A 12,335-nucleotide genomic window follows, 5' to 3' on the forward strand; every position below is an offset into this window, starting at 1 on the left:
AGAGAAATCTCAGCTTGATTTGGTACTTCACTCACATGTATTGCCTATGGTACTAGATCCCTAGAGGTTCCCAGTATGGGCGCTTTTCCTTGAAAAGCAAAAAACCCAAGGCATCCAAAATAAGCACACACATCAAATTGAATCACTGTGAAAAGACTTTGGGGGGTCAAAGAACAGGTAATCAGTCAGGCGATGATTTCATGAGAAATTCCTTTTATCGTAGCTTAACTACAAGGTCCTCTAGGTATAGCCTCTAGTCAGCCCTCGAACATGAAATACTCAGCTCTCGCGATTAAATAACTTAATTAACCAGAGAAAATTAAGAAGCTTACCCATGGTATTAATAGTCGACTTCTAATGCCTTTCGATCGTTAAATTAGCGACCCCAGACTTGTTTAATTTTTTATCTTTACATCTGTTTATGCATTTGATTACATTGCAATTTAATGCTTATTGCTGACAAATTGTTTAAAATTCTGTTACCAATCAATTGTCTGCCTAAAATTGCATATGCTTTTTAATTGCTTATAAGAATGCAATTACTGTGCAATGTTGTTTGATTTTGCAGTGACTAATGAAGGCTAAGGAAATTCATCTCAAATGATCTTCCACCTCGACGAACGAGCTTCAACTCAATAGCTTTCGAGGACGGAATCTACATCAGGAAGGGGGGCATGTTAACCCTCACGGCTCACGGACACCCCATCACCTACGACGGACGTGTATTATGTATTTGGTAGAGTCAGGTATCGGGCTTGTCGGAATAATAGGAAAAGAGTAAGAGTGATCGCCGATGAGAGGCGCACTCTAAGTGGGACATTCAAGGGATTAGTTGGCTAAGCATGGGCGCCCAAGTGTGAATGGAGTGAGCTCATATAAAATCCAACTAAACCTAAAATTCACTCATTCTCTCATTTGTGCAATAGAAGAGTGCTCTTGCTCCATCTCCATCTCCATCTTCTTCTTCTTCACCTCCTTGTGTGTGTGTGTGTGTATGTGAGAGAGAGAGAGAGAGAGAGCGCGATCGAGCATTGCGACGGCACGACGGCGGTGAAGCGGTTGAGCGCGACGTAGCGGCGTCTCCTTCTTCTTCGCGGCGAGGAATCCTCCACGGCAGGAGCATAGAGCGGTGAGTGACACACCATTGCCCTCTTTTGAGCTTACTAGTTAAGCTAGTTGTGTGCTTGGAGCCGTCTATGGCTCGCACACAGTGTTAGGCAAGGCCCTTGCTTCGACAGTGCGGCAAGGAGCGCACAGACTGCATGTCCAAATCCTCCACCCAACCTCCCTTTTATAGCCTCTTGGCTCTAGGATCCCTTCCCATTGGCATCCGGCCCTTGGCCAAGTCCCTGACCTCCAGGGTTGTTGCCCTTGGCACGAAATTAGTCCTCCCTTGGAGAAGCGTTTTCGTCCTTGAAAACAAGAGTGATGATATACTAATGTTTTCCACAGTGGAATCCGTCATGGATCCAATTGGTTCCTTGACCGGAACACAGTTCAGTAGGAGCTTCAATGAAACCAAGAGTAACATCTTTAGTTTCCACCTTGTTGTCCATTTGCAACCATTTGATTGTACCGGTTGTTGCTATCCAATCATAGTGTGTAGACTCCATTTAGAACGCACATGAGCATGCTAAATGAGTTATCACAACAAAGTTGTACCGGAAAGAATACCTCTTTTCACTTTCCATGAAAGTATCTTGTTGACATAACTCATCCGCCAAGTTTAAGTCCTTGACTTGTTCTCAAACCTCATTAGTAAACAACCCCACCATAACTAGTGTTCAAGGTTGAGAATCTAACTTATACATGAAGAGACTAAACCTAGTCGCAAACATGCTGTAACTTATGGTAAACAAACGCCAACTAGAGCAATAAATGCTTACTAATTGGATTTCCGGGTGCTAACATACCCACTTTGCATATCCTTTAGAACAAGATTATACTTTGTAATCTGTCTATCTCCTTGGATAACTGACAGTATTGAGGTGTTTTCCCCCACAATTTACAGACAGTCTTCCCAGTTGACTAGTAAACGGGGATCACAAATATCGTACAACATTGCTGAGGAATCAACAATGTCTTTATTAACCATCGTGGTTAGCTTGAAAGATCCACAAGCACCCAAACCAAGCCATGACCTCTATTGGTGATTGGTAGACCCAAAAGTAATCTCATAGAGATACTGCACATCGAGTGCAAAATCCTTCATAAGCAATGGACATGATGAATATGCATCCCACTCCAAATCAGCCTTTGCTAAACACTAGGGCCCATAACACCTAGTGTGCATGCATTTAGCAAAAACCAGATCTGGACCTGTATATCCATGATTATCTTTGCCAATACTTATAGAGAATGTGATGCTCGTATCACACATTAAAGAGGAATGTAAATAGTTCAAAAAAGAACCTAAATACTGTATAATGCAATCATTTGCTAGCCTTGCTAAAACATTTGAACCATAATAGAAGATGAAACATTAATCACTTCTAGGAACAAACAATGAAACTTTTTCATTAACAACTTAGAGCCTTGTTATATGTATAAACAACCATCTGTAATGATTTTTAGCGGTACTTGTACCTAAACAAGTCATTCTAAGTATGCGACAATTTTTGCCCACCAAAATTTCTCTTGATACGTCGTGCGGAAAATGGTCTAGAAAACATATTTGACCAGCACCTAGCGTCTTTGTCGTGACACATACTTTAAATAGTGGGCGCCAGTGTCAGTCTGAGAGATTCATATTCGCCACATGTGGAATATGTCTCAACTAAGGATGTCTGAAAAAAGAACATCCTACAAGTACAAGATGTACTTGTGTGTGGAGGTAACTGCAAACCCCGGGGAGGTCCCCTAAGAAAAATGTAACCTATCACGTGAGTTCAACAGAAGGGTATTTAAAGTTCTTGAAACTTACAGAAATATATATACAGAAGGACGTTATTTTTTCAAATTTGAAAAACACTTACAGATTTTAAAAGAAAAGGGTACATTATATTCCTTTAAAAATTCACAGATAAGGGATTTTACAAACATGTCTTGAACGCACGTGATATGGTAGTTTTACACATAGTGAACCCCCTGAGCTGCAAACACTCTATGATGGGAGTGAGAGCGACCCTCATTAGCCTTGCTCCACACTAGCTAAACCGAACTCCTTGAGTCCCTAGATCATGTTGTATCCCATGTGACAACATGTGCCAAATAAACCCTACAAGTGGGTTGAGAACTCCATAATGCAGGAACTTATGTTGGACACTACAGACCAAACTGCTTGGCTCTTAGATGACCATGTCATTTCTCTTAAAAGCAAAAATGGATGAAAACATAGTTCATGCATTCTACATGGAAAAGCAATAAAAAAGAAACAAAACCAAATCAGATGCGTACCTGAAGGTTGAACATAGTGTTCACTTATCCGTAGCGAAAGGCACCTGCCCAAATTTCTCGATTGCCAAGGCCTGGGAGTGCTAACTAAAAATTAGTGGGGTGCAAGTAGTATTGCACATGTAACCGTGGGTGTTGCCTTTGCAATCCTAACCCCTCGGTTAAAATCCACATTGTAGGGAAAATGCTCAACTAGCAACCAACAGTATCTGAATTCAACTGTGGAATTTGAAATCATCCACGACCCCTTGGAAGCTTATGGACTTCTTTTCTTGAAAGTGAAAGTGTGATGGGTCCAATAATTGACCATTAACTCTATAGTAAGTGATTGAGTAATCACGAGATGGGTCTTACCCCAAAATGGTATTCGTATAGACACTCTAAGTGCTATAGAAGATCCACTCAAGTTAGAATCGTATTCATCATTGGACTTGCTCTAGATCCAAAAATCCATAATCCTGGGTTTTTGCGAACAGCCGTGCTGTCCAAAATGCGTGCTCCATCTATACACCTTAGTAGAGAGAAGCCTTTACGAGTTTAAGTCTTTCAAAAACTCAATTTGATCTTCACGTTGAACGTATAGAGTACAAAAATAATACCCAAAAAATCAGTAATGGCATGACTCTTGCTTGTCCATTAAAATCAATGGGTACTCAACTGAATAGAGTTGGTCGATCTTGAAAGCAATCACTGATGGATTACAAAATAATGGCTCTTAGCCATTCCAAAAGAGGTGGAAATAGATGGGTTGTGGCCCTACCTTTTGGCGCTTAGCCCTTCTAGTTAACTCTGAGCCCTTCCTATTACTGTATTGACATAGAAAGATGTCAATAAAATCATGCCTAGTTTCACCTGACCCGCATAGAAGTTGGATGGAAAGAGAGAGAGAGAGAGAGAGAGCGAGAGAGAGAGAGAGAGAGAGAGAGAGAGAGAATGTTGGGCTGAGAAAAACGTCTTATTTGAATGTGTTTTATGCCCCTTTCATGTGATCCAGTGCAGACCATGTTTGTTGCTTAGCTTATCCTATAAGCGTACAACAATGTACTTGTACCACACCCACGTAGAGAGAGGTACCATAAGTCACATCTTGACTGACTTACCTTGTATGTGATCGTGAATGTATCGGGGTGAATTTAAATACGGAACTTTGCCTCTGAATAAGCATAAAAATTATTTTTATATATTAGTCACTTAACTTCTCCTTGACAGAGGAGTTAGTGTTATATCAAAAGCATTAACAGTACTGCGGTAAAAGTTTTTTCTACCACACAGGCATGTCATGCATGCTGAGGTGTTTCCCTTGGAGACAACGACAGTCTCAACCATGTGATCCCCTGGTATACGTGCCTTGCACAATTTGTTAAGTATGGAGCCCGATTTATCCTTGTAATTTTCAGTGGTAAAAGCGCACATTTGTAAGGCCCCCATTATGAGGAGAAGCCATCGTGCGTGAAGGAAAATCACTCACCGGAAACCAAAATTTTCACGGACAAGAATCAGGGGCAACTTTAAAGGCCTCGGGGGCGGAGGCCCCCGAGACTTTTTTTTTCGCCGGAATATTCTTTTTCGCCAGAATATTATGGCGGCCGGTGGCCGGTAGTCAATGGCCTATGGCCGGTGGACGGAAGTCAATGGCCGGTGGCCGGTGGTCGGAAGTCAATGGCCGGTGGCCGGTGGCCGAATTCAAAAGCGGACTTGTCTTCTCAAGGGCGGCCACACATGGGCGGATTGGAGGGTCCGATTTGGACTTATTCCCACAAGGGCGGCTACACATGGCTGTCTCTCATAAGAGAGGGCAGCCCTTTTGGCCTATAAAAGGAGGTCATTTCTACACACATTTCATAGTGTGAAGTTGATGCAACAAGGTGAGTGTGAGGTGGTGAGAGTGAAGCAAGGCGGGAGCTCCATTAAGGGTATAATCCCTTTGTAAATTACTTCTTGTTTTGAAGTACTAAAGCCATTGAGTGGCTGCTTTCCCGTGGACGTAGCCCACATTGGGTGAACCACGTATATCGTGTGTACTCTCTCTCTCTCTCTACTCTATAATCTCGTGTATGTAAATCTGTCTTTCTTAATTAAGTAATCTACTCAATTATCTATTTAGCTACGTCTTATTTCCTAACAACTGGTATCAGAGCAAGGTTTGCTCGTAGCTAAATTATCTCAAGGAAAGGATTCCTTGAATTGAGTGGGAGTTATGGCGGAGGAAGGGAAGCTCAAGATTGAGAAGTTCAATGGCAAAAACTACCAACATTGGAAGATGCAGATTGAAGACTATCTCTACCAGAAGGACCTCTATTTGCCACTAGGCGGTCTTGCGAAGAAGCCCGCAACAATGGCAGATGAAGCATGGATTGTCCTTGATCGAAAGGCACTGGGAACAATCCGGTTAAGCTTGGCGTCAACGGTGGCCTTCAATGTTTCGGAGATGAAGACCACGGAGGACTTGATGAAGTCACTTGACGACTTCTACGAGAAACCATCGGCATCCAATAAGGTATTTCTTATGAAGCGCTTGTTCAATCTAAAGATGTCAGAGAATGGTTCAGTTGCAGAACACCTAAATGACTTTAACACAAACATAAGTCAACTTCGATCAGTGAAAATCAATTTCGATGACGAAGTACGAGCTCTCCTTATACTATTATCTCTACCGGATAGTTGGGACAGCCTTGTGATGGCTGTAAGTAATTCTATCTCTGGCACAAATACTCTTAAGTTTGATGATGTTGTGGGTGTTCTCCTAAGCGAGGAAATGCGAAGGAGAAGCACAGGAGAATCATCAAGTGCTGCACTATCAGTGGAAACAAGAGGAAGGCCTAAGGAGAGGTTCAAAAACCAAAAGGGTCGTGATCGCTCAAGGCGGAGCAAGTCACGCACAAAGTCAGTTCTTGAATGTTGGAACTGCGGCAAGAAAGGCCACGTCAAGAAGGATTGCTGGTCCAAGAAGAAGAAGGAGACAGAGTCTCAAGACAACAAGCCAACATCGGAGGCCAATGTGGCAGGTAAAGTAGAGCAAGATGCTCTAATTCTCTCATTAGACAATGTGTCTAATTCCTGGATAGTAGATTCCGGGGCTTCATTCCATGCGACACCACACAAGCAACATTTCCAAGACTACACTAAAGGTAATTTTGGGTATGTATACTTGGGAGATGATGCAGCTTGTGAGATTGTCGGTAAGGGTACAGTTTCTGTCAAAACTGCTAACGGAAATGAATGGAAGCTTAAAGATGTTAGGCATGTTCCTTCTCTTCGCAAAAATTTGATCTACAGGACAATTGGACGATGAAGGTCACAACATTGCATTCGGAAACAAACGGTGGAAGATCTCAAAGGGATCTTTGGTGGTTGCCAAGGGTGAAAAAGTCGGTACACTTTACTTGTGTACTGTTAGCACGCAACCTTCAGCTTGTGCAGCAACTACAGAAGTTGACAGTGTGGTGTGGCACTACCGACTTGGGCATATGAGTGCCAAAGGAATGCAAATCCTTCAAACAAAGAAGCTTCTACCAGGTTTGAAAGAAGTGGACTTAGAGTTGTGTGAAGATTGTGTTTATGGTAAACAAAAGAGGGTAAAATTTCAAAAATCAGGAAATGAAAGAAAGAATAAAAAACTTGAGTTGGTTCATTCTGATGTTTGGGGTCCTGCAAGTACACCATCACTTGGTGGCTCATTGTACTATGTAACATTCATAGACGATGCGACTAGAAAAACATGGGTTTATGTCATGAAGAATAAATCCGATGTATTTTCCATATTTCAAAGGTGGAAAGCCTTTGTGGAGAATGAAACAGGTACCAAGGTTAAATGCCTCAGATCCGACAATGGAGGCGAATATTGCAGCCAAGCTTTTGAAAGCTTTTGTGCTAGCAATGGCATTCGGAGGCAAAGGACAACCCCAAGGACACCTCAACAAAATGGGATTTCGGAAAGGATGAACAGGACAATCATGGAACGAGCACGAAGCATGCGGCTACATGCAGGCCTACCGCTTGAACTTTGGGTAGAAGCTGTAAGTACGTCTGTGTACTTAATCAATCGGTCACCCTCAACGGCATTGGATGGGGGAGTTCCAGAAGAGGCATGGACAGGTAAACCGGTGAATTATGCATTTCTCAAAGTGTTTGGGTGTGAGGCTTTCATGCACATAGATAGAAGCCTAAGATCAAAGTTAGATGCAAAGTCCAAAAAGTGTTTCTTCATTGGCTATGGAGAAGGAGACTTTGGGTATCGCCTATGGAATCCTGAAGATGGTAAAATCTTAAGGAGTAGGGATGTAATTTTTAACGAACAAAATATGTACAAAGATTACTTGGAAAGAAAACAAACAAAAGAAACAGGTGATGAGTACATGGAGCTTGAGGACAGTGAAGACTCAAGGACTGCAAACGGTGACAATGTGCAACAACGTCAACCAAATGAGGAGCCTCAACCTATTCCCCGAAGATCTACAAGAGCAAGTAGACCTCCAGAAAGGTTTGTTCCTTCCTTCAACCATCTCTTGATCTCAGATTCTGGAGAGCCGGAATCATATGAAGAAGCTATGCAACATGAATCCAAAGAAGAATGGACGAAGAGCATGCAAGTGGAGATGGACTCACTACATCACAACCAAACATGGGAGTTGGTTGAGTTGCCTAAAGGTAAGCGGGCACTTCAAAACAAATGGGTGTACAAGATAAAGGAAGAAGAAGGTGGGAAGAAAAGGTACAAGTCTAGGCTTGTGGTAAAAGGTTTTTCTCAAAAGAAAGGTATTGACTTCAATGAAATATTTTCTCCTGTTGTAAAAATGAACTCAATTAGGCTTGTCTTAAGCCTTGTGGCTGCTCATGATCTAAATCTCGAGCAAATGGATGTAAATACGGCATTCCCTCACGGTGACTTAGAGGAGGAAATCTACATGCTTCAACCAAAGGGGTATGAAGTAAAAGGTAAGCAGAAAATGGTTTGCAGATTAAAGAAGAGCTTGTATGGTTTAAAGCAAGCATCAAGACAATGGTACTTGAAGTTTGATCGATGGATGTTGGATCATGGATTCACAAGATGCAACTCGGATCACTGCGTCTACACGAAGAATTTGGGAGATGGGAAATTCATCATCCTAATGTTGTATGTTGATGACATGTTGATTGCAAGTGCTAACATGCAGGACATCAAAGACCTAAAAGAGGAGCTGTCCAAATCTTTTTCAATGAAAGATTTAGGTGCTGCAAAGAGGATACTTGGTATGAAAATATCAAGGGACAGGACGAAGAAAACAATAAAGCTATCTCAAGAAGATTACATCAAGAAGGTACTAGAAAGGTTTGCAATGCAAAATGCAAAACCAGTTTCTACACCTTTGGCTGGTCATTTTAAACTAACGAAGGATATGTGTCCAAAGACACAAGAGGAGATAGCCTATATGTCTAAAGTTCCATATGCTGCAGCGGTAGGTTCTCTAATGTATGCTATGGTCTGGACAAGGCCAGACATTGCACATGCAGTGGGAGTTGTGAGTAGGTTCATGGACAACCCAGGTAAAGAGCATTGGCAAGCTGTGAAGTGGATACTTAGGTATCTAAAAGGGACAACAACAAATGCTTTGTATTTTGGAGGAACTGATATTTTTCTAGAAGGGTATGCTGATGCAGATATGGCAGGTGACAAAGATACTCGAAGGAGCACTACTGGCTATGTGTTCACGGTTGGAGGCACAGCAGTAAGCTGGGCTTCAAAGCTGCAGAAAGTGGTTTCACTTTCTACCACGGAAGCAGAGTATGTAGCAATGACGGAGGCAAGCAAAGAAATTCTGTGGCTTCACAGATTCTTAGAAGAGCTTGGATTCAAACAAGACAATTGTGTCTTGTACAGTGATAGCCAAAGCGCTATCCATCTTGCAAAGAACTCAGCCTTTCATTCAAGGACAAAGCACATTGAGGTGAGATATCACTTCATACGCACTCTTTTGGAAGAGGGACAACTAAAGCTAGGAAAGGTGCATACAAGTGAAAATCCTGCAGACATGTTTACAAAGGTGGTCAACAAGGAGAAGTTGAGCTTTTGCTCATCTTCAATCGGCATTCAAGGATAAGAAGCCAGAATGGAAAGCAGTCACAGGTTTGGTTTGGAGATCAGTCTCCAAGTGGGAGATTGTTAAGTATGGAGCCCGATTTATCCTTGTAATTTTCAGTGGTAAAAGCGCACATTTGTAAGGCCCCCATTATGAGGAGAAGCCATCGTGCGGGAAGGAAAATCACTCACCGGAAACCAAAATTTTCACGAACAAGAATCAGGGGCAACTTTAAAGGCCTCGGGGGCGGAGGCCCCCGAGACTTTTTTTTTCGCCGGAATATTCTTTTTCGCCGGAATATTATGGCCGGCCGATGGCCGGTAGTCAATGGCCTATGGCCGGTGGACGGAAGTCAATGGCCGGTGGCCGGTGGTCGGAAGTCAATGGCCGGTGGCCGGTGGCCGAATTCAATGGCCGGTGGCCGAATTCAAAAGCGGACTTGTCTTCTCAAGGGCGGCCACACATGGGCGGATTGGAGGGTCCGATTTGGACTTATTCCCACAAGGGCGGCTACACATGGCTGTCTCTCATAAGAGAGGGCAGCCCTTTTGGCCTATAAAAGGAGGTCATTTCTACACACATTTCATAGTGTGAAGTTGATGCAACAAGGTGAGTGTGAGGTGGTGAGAGTGAAGCAAGGCGGGAGCTCCATTAAGGGTATAATCCCTTTGTAAATTACTTCTTGTTTTGAAGTACTAAAGCCATTGAGTGGCTGCTTTCCCGTGGACGTAGCCCACATTGGGTGAACCACGTATATCGTGTGTACTCTCTCTCTCTCTCTCTACTCTATAATCTCGTGTATGTAAATCTGTATTTCTTAATTAAGTAATCTACTCAATTATCTATTTAGCTACGTCTTATTTCCTAACACAATTACACTGGAATGGATACATCACAGTGCAGCATTTCATAAACTATGAGCTTATATCCACGTAGTGCTAAAGACAGTGTGCCATTATCATTGATTGGAAGTCAATCTATAAGACCTTGGCAGAAGAGAAGCCGTACTTCACTCAAAGACAGACAAAGCACTTTGCTTTATACAGTGGCTTCTTATGGAGTTTGCCCAAGCACTTTGCTTTGCATGACAGAGAGATCCATTCTAAAATGAAAAGTAAACAAAGACAAAAACCAGTATAACTTGAAAATTGACTAACCTTGTCGCCCACTTGTGACCACGTTTTTGGTAGTGCACTCGAATATGGCTGATGCAGATAACTTGAGAGCTGTCTGATGTCCCGCACAAGCCTTCTTGGCTTGGTGTAATCCGATCTCTAAAGAAAAAACATGCAGACATGTTGCAAAGACGTCAAGGTGCGTATGTTGCAGTATGTCTTAGAGTGAAGCCTTGCTTCCTAGAAGTCGATCAGTAAGATGAGACAAGACTAATACTGAATGCTCAGAGCAACAGGTACGTTGGTTGACACCCATGTGTCTAAGTAGAGAAGCATCAGCCTTGTCAAAATTTTATAGAGAGTCGGCCTTGCCAATCGTGCACTTTATTGAGAATCGTGAGATTGCCCCATATGGATAGAGATGGCATCAATAACTTAGCTATCAAGAGTCAACTATTTCCAAATACTAATTGATTAAAGCAACAAGTGAACATACCTATTGACTACCCTTGGTAGTGAAAGTCATAGCATCCTATAGTATGGTTGTTGACTTGGGATTTAGACCATAGTTATGGACTTTGCCTGTCCTCTGCAAGCTATAGATGCTTGGGCGTGATCATGCACCCAATACATACCTACATATCGATTCAGCCCCTAGTAGTCTTGGTGGACGGGGCCTTGCTCCCTGGGTAAAACATAATTGATGTACCCCTTTTAAAATAGACCTTATTGAAATGCTAAAATAAGTACATGCTCCTGTAATACAATCCTATACATAAAGCGATACGAATTACAAGAAGGTGAATCTCAAACCTTATGATTCTTCCGTGCTCGAATATTTGACAAAGGCCTTGCCTGCGATGCCCTTACTAACAACACTTTGCATGGATTTTGAACAGTGCTCGATCCCATCAAATGCTATCGGATGCACCATGAAGCCTCTCCAATATGCCAAACAACCTGTAGCATGTACTAAATTCCGTCAAAATTCCTTGAAACTAAAACGTTTCTCTAATATGCCAAACAACATGTAACATGTACTGAATTCCGTCGAGATTCCTTGAAACTACGACCTTCTTGTGCATGGTATGCTTGGTATGCCTTGCCCTTTGCTTGCTATGTCAATTCCAAATCCAATGAAACCCTTGCTAAATATTAAAATTTTATGCCATCAAAACTCAAAAGTTTTGACATCCATAGCTTTTCCCAAATTGATTGTTCCTGATTAGTTCCTGCAACCTTGAGGGTCGTCCACCCTCACATGGTCGCACAATCCCCGCACAAATGCATGGTTGACTGGCTTGTTGCAGCAGGTGGGAAAGGCCCCCTTGAAAAGGGATGGCCAATTTACCCAAGCCCCAAAGGGTGGCTGAATGTGAATGAGCCAAGGAATTTCATGGCGTCGACGCAGACAGGTGAAGTCGAATAGAGTGAAGATGAGGCATCCACTACAGGCGGCTTCTCCCCATGCTACCGTGACGAACCTTGTGTAGATTTCCCTCGCGAACTCAGTGAGACCAACCGTGAGCGGTTGCATGCAGGTTTACCTTGCTCCACTCCCCAGATAATCCCGCCTTCCCATGGTCGTCTTCTCCAGCGTCGGTTCTGTAGGGGCCGTGTCCCATGCTGTGTGTCGGGTTCTTGAGCTTGTAAGACCCGGTGAGGGACTGCGTGAGAATGAACCACCCACCCAACCTCCCATTTAATAGCCCCTTGGGCCTCTTTCCCTATCCACACTTGCAACTTGCCCCTTGGGCTTGGTCCTTGATCA

Source organism: Adiantum capillus-veneris, chromosome 6 (assembly GCF_014529385.1).
Source record: "Adiantum capillus-veneris isolate H3 chromosome 6, ASM1452938v2, whole genome shotgun sequence".
NCBI lineage: Eukaryota > Viridiplantae > Streptophyta > Polypodiopsida > Polypodiales > Pteridaceae > Adiantum > Adiantum capillus-veneris.